The following is a 5,652-nucleotide window of genomic DNA, read 5'->3' on the forward strand; positions in this document are numbered from 1 at the left end:
AATAGTGAGAGACATAAAGATCCTCGTCTATTTATATTACAAAAGGGATGATCAAACAGAGACTTTCATGGGGAGAAATCCATGGGTATAATGGGCTCTGTAATATAGCAGAGAAAGACACAGGAAAGCCCAAGACAAATTTCAATTGCAAATAAGGGCCAAATGTTTAGCACTGAGGGTGTTTAACTATTGGAACAACTGTGAAGGGAAGTGGTGGATTCTCCAATCCCTCATGTCTGCAGATCCAGACTGGGTGATTTTTCCGCAAGACCTACTTGAGGGCTTGTCTACACTTAACATGATACAGGTACTGCTGTAGCACTTCTGTGTAAACACTACCTACACCGACTGTAGGGGTTCTCCTATCAGTGAGGGAAATCCACCTCCAGGAAAAGTGGTAGCTAGGTTGAGAGAACAATTCCTCCCCTTACCTCATGCTGTCTGTACTGAGGTTAAGTTCATATAGCTTCATCTCTCAGGGGTGTGGATTTTTTGCTATTGGAAAAAACAGAAAATACAGTTTGGGTTGCATTACGAGAGGTATAGCATGCAAGACATGAGAGATGATATATGCCGCTGTCAGGGTAGATCCTGCTTTTAACAGGATGTTGGATTAGAGGGACCCAGAGTCAAAAGACAAAGCTGATCCAAGGGAAGGAATACAAAACATACAGGAAAAGGCTTTAGAAACTGGGTATGTTTAGTTTAGAAAAGAGGAGATTGAGGGGGGACATGACAACGGTCTCCAGATACTTGAAAGGCTGACAAAGAAAAGGAGGAGAAAAGTTGTTCTGTCTCACCACGGAGGGCGGGGCAAGAGTTCAAACTCCAGCATAGCAGATTTAGGTGAAATTTTGGGAAAAGCTTCCAAACTGTCCAAAGAGGAGGACAATTGAACATGTGATTCGTGAGGTTGTGGAAACTCCTTTGCTGGAGGTTTTCAGAAGAAAGCTGGATAGTCCTCTGTCCTGGATGGTTTACATGCAAGAAATCCTCCATCTCAGCAGCAGGCTAAGCTAGATGACACTTGCGGCCCCTTCTCACTCTGTGGCTCTATAATTCAAGGATGTAAAATCCTAGTGTAACACAAGCCATTGGGCTCAATACTGGGGTAACTAGGTGAAATGTAATGGCCTGTGTTATACAGGATCTCAGAAAGGATGATCTAAGATCTGAGATCCACCTCATCACACATGAAGAGGGGAACATTCAGTCCCATCGAAAGACTGAATGTATAACACAAGAACTTTTTGACACCAACATTATTGGAGCAAAGACCTTAGCAGAACTAGATTCCTAAATGGATCAATCATTGTAGGTGCTACTGGTGGCACCGCCGTCAGTTACGGCTGCCTGACACCTTCCATTAGAAAACCTCATTTTCAGTTATTTATGTTTGTCAGATTTTAACCCTTTGTACTGAAATTTCCCACACTGGGTGTCGGCTCCAAGCTGAATTGTTTTTTGAAAGATTCAGGCGTAACAGTTCAGTTGACTTTTCAAATGAATTTAGCATTGAAGATGTCTTGCTCATGCTGAAAAAGGAGGTGCCCTCGCACTTCCATACTTCCCAGCAGATAAAAGTCAGGTAACAGCAATCCCTCTCCCCATTAACAGCCAGAGGGCTGAAATGCAAGAGGAGGAGGTTACAGTCTCAGGACATTAACACAGAAGGTCTTTACTCAGGTCTTTCTCCAAGGAGAATTTTGCTTCCGTGAAGCCTGAGTAAAGTACAGGCCATAGACTCAGAATTTGGATTTGCACTTCTACTAACATATTTAATCGTGAAGGATCCCCTGTGCCACTGAGATGCAGACACCTCGGGACTTGAGGCCATCAGCCAAGGTGAGTATGGCTGCACAGAGAAGTGTGAGGCTTTGACCCATGATACTGGAACAAACTCACCCCCTCTGGAAAGGGTCCTGGGGCGTTTAATCGCTGTGCCGAGTGGAAAGAACAACAGACCTGTTCTCTACTCCATCATGTCCATGTTGTACCGTATGTGTCAGACAGCAAGACATGGGTACCTGTGACTCCTCAGGCAGCCGTACCCCAAAACCTCTCTCACCTCAGCATCTGCAACAACATCCCACACCGAGACCCAACACAGGAATGTGCTTCATTTATAATATAGCTCTGTGCAATCCCTGTGGGGTTCGCTCAGCCTCTAGAGGAGAAGTGGCATCTGGATGTAAACAAGTTGGAGACCAGCCTGTCTGGGTGTCTGTGCGCTTTATCCAGCTTTAGGAGTAAACAGTAATTAAGAGACCTTCCCAAAGGAAGATGAGAACTCCAGGGCTCTGTGCTGAGTCAGAGAGGAATTAGCTGCTCTCTGAATTTCTGTATATTAAAAAATTCTAGCTGATTAGTAAAGAAACTAGAGATAATGCCTAGATCAGCATAGGATCTGATACCCTGTCAATGCCCAAGATAGCTGGATAGATATTAGCCGAGGTCACACAGAGATTGACTGGCAGGATGACAGACAAGACCCAGGAGTCCTGACTTCCCTGCTATAACCACAGTCTCTCCATCACATCAAGAGGGAAATTGGCTCCAGCTCTGGCAGGGCCTGTTTGTTAGGTGGGGTGCAGAGGAAAGGCTGCAAGAGGGGAGTCTGAGCCTGCGCCATCCTCTCAGGGTGAATTTGACATTTCAGAACAAGCTGAAGTTTGTGAGTTCTCTGCTTCGTGAGGTGTGAACTTCCAGGCCACCCCTTCTGCACATACTCAGAAACCTGCCATTGCGTCACAGTTACTGCGGTTCCTTCAGGAGAAGAGACTTAGTAAAAGCAACACCAGCACAATGTTATGTGATTGAGTGCAGGCCGCAGGCCTGTCCTGGGGACAGGAGGCCTTTCCCTCCCCAAAAAGCTGCCCAGGAACAAAGGGTGGCCCATAGGCAGGATAGAGACTGGATTAATGTTTGGTTTTGGATTTGTTCTTTCGCTCTCGGTTCATTTTCTCCCGTCTCTGCCCAGGTGAATTGAAATCGAATGTTCCAGGCTGAGTCAGACTTTCCAGCACTGCCCCAGCTGGAGGGCGCTTGGATTCCCATAGGTCAGGAGTGCCAACCTGAGCCTGAGAAGGAGCCAGACTCTCTGGTGCTAATGGAGTGGTACGCCTGTTCGCTTCCATCCTGGGGGTGGCATAAAACATCAGCACGAAGCTGTGAACCGTTCCTTGATCTGCTGTCACTGTTCACGCCCGAGGTTTATGGAGAGGCTTATCTCCTCAATGCCGCTATCACTTTCCCCTTCATAGTAGACTCCTTCAGGCCACTCAGCATCATATCTCTCCTGGGCTGTGAACTGAAGAACCTCGAATTCTTGGGAATTAAAGGGCTTTAGACAATTATCATGATCCACCTTAGGCTTAAGGTAAGGGTCTGGGAATTCTATGAGGTAATTAACAACTCCCATTGCTCCTGGGCCTTGAACGGCCCATCCCATGATACTTCCATCTGATGGGCCTGGAGTGCCTTCCAGACCACGACTTGGTCACCTCCTTTGAAGGAACAATCTCTGGCATCTTTATCATACCAGGCCTTATGTTCCTGCTGAGAATTCTGTAGGTTTTCTCGAGCAAGGGCTAAAGCTTCACTGATAGTGTTCTGAAGTTTGTCTACAAAGTCCAAAATGTTAGTCCCTGGAGAAGGTTAACCCTCTCCCATTGCTGCTTCACACCAATTGTAACGGCCCCTTAACCTTGCTGTAGGCAGGTCAAGAGAGTCTGCTTTAAAGGTTGAACCATTACTTGGGCCTCTGGATTGATGAGTTCGAGGTCCCCTAGGGATTGGTGGATAGCTGACACCTGCGCTCCAGTGTCTCTCCATGTGATAACCTTCTTCCCACCCACATTCAGGGTCTCCCTTTGCTCTGGGGGTATTTGAGAGGCATCTGGGCCTGAGGACTCGTGGTGTAACCCCGGTGCAATGAACTCCACTCTGCTAGTGCTCTTGGGGCAGTTGGGTTCACATGCCCCAGCTTGTTACACTTAAAACATCGCCCAGCTGGCTCATCACTGGAGCAAGGTGGGTTGCTGGGGAATGGGGTTGAGGGACGAGAGGGCATCTGGGGTCTCTTTTTGTGGAGAGGGCTCCTCTCTGTGAGGTAGACCCTTGGGTTGCCTCCAGGGCTGATATGTCGTCTCTGGGTGCCCCTTCTGGTATCCCCACAAACTGCTATTAGTTTTGGTCCTCTCTGTCACTCCCACCCATCCTCTAATCTCCCCTCCTCTGTTATGGTTTTCGGCTTCCCTTCAAGATGTATCAGGATTAAGTTTAGAAGTGTGAGCAACAAGGGTGATGTCGTGGTGGGAATCTGCTATAGACCACCAGACCAGGGGATGAGGTCGACGATGCTTTCTTCTGGCAACTAGCAGAAGTTACTAGATCGCAGGCCCTTGTTCTCATGGGAGACTTAATCACCCTGATATCTGCGGGAGAGCAATACAGCAGTGCACAGACAATCCAGGAAGTTTTGGAAAGTGTAGGGGACAATTTCCTGATGCAAGTGCTGGAGAAAGCAACCAGGGGCAGAGTTCTTCTTGACCTGCTGCTCACTAATAGAATTAGTAGGTGTCATAAACAGATAGTTAAGGGTTAATGTCTCTTTTACCTGTACAGGGTTAACAAACAGGAACCCAAACATATGACCAGAGGACCAATTAGGAGACAAGATACTTTCAAATCTCGTGTGGAGGGAAGCCTTTGTTTGTGGGCTTTGGGATTGGCTTTGTTCTCTCTGGGTCCTGGATGGGGCTAGAGGTGCAACCAGGTTTCTGCCATCTCCCGGCTACAGTCTCTTATCCATTCAGAATTGTAAGTAAGAAAAGCTGGTCATAGTCTTTTGTTTTTTTTTTTTTTGTGCATTTGCATATGTGTACTTGCTGGAAGTAGCTTAAATTGTGTTTCTGCTGGAGAAAGTTTCTTTCTATTGTTTGTAAGTTGAAAGATCTGTAACTTTTTACCATGTAAAGTGCAGAGATAAACCTTTTACTTTTTTCTTTCTTTTTTATTAAAAGTTTGCTTTTAAGACCTGTTTGATTTTCCCTGTTAAGTACAGACTCAATTCCTATGAGCCTTAATGGGAATTATACTATAACATGTTGGCAGCGTGTGGGATAGTACAATCATCAAAAGTCAGTAAAATTATTAAGTTTCTTTCCTCTGCTAACTGCTTGTAAGCAAAGAGAAGGGGTTTATTGTTTTTTTTTAAAACTGCAGACAGAGAATTTTTTTTTGCTTTGCTCCGTCTAGCTGTGCATAGGGAGGACTATTAAGGTTTAACGATGGTCATTTGTTAAACAAAGCAGCCTTAATGGTCAACAACGCACTCCAGCCAAAACACATTTGTAAATGAAAAACAGTTTCTTTTGCTTTTTAACTCTTTCGGGAGAGGCTAGGAAGTTAAAAGAACTCTGTTGCTAAGCAACCCCAGAAATCCAACAGAGAAACCTGCATTTCAGGCAGTAAACACCAAGAGGGCGCCTAAGCACAAAAAAGCAGGACCATGCAGTTCCAAGGAAAGCCTGAGAGCAGGAACGAGCAAGGCAACAAGCCATAGACAAAAAAAAATAAACATAAAAAACGGATGAAACTAATTAATGCAAAAACTAACCAAGAACAACAAAAGGCAGCCCACAAAAAAAA

The sequence above is a fragment of the Gopherus flavomarginatus genome, chromosome 1, assembly GCF_025201925.1.
Source record: "Gopherus flavomarginatus isolate rGopFla2 chromosome 1, rGopFla2.mat.asm, whole genome shotgun sequence".
In the NCBI taxonomy this organism is placed as follows: domain Eukaryota; kingdom Metazoa; phylum Chordata; order Testudines; family Testudinidae; genus Gopherus; species Gopherus flavomarginatus.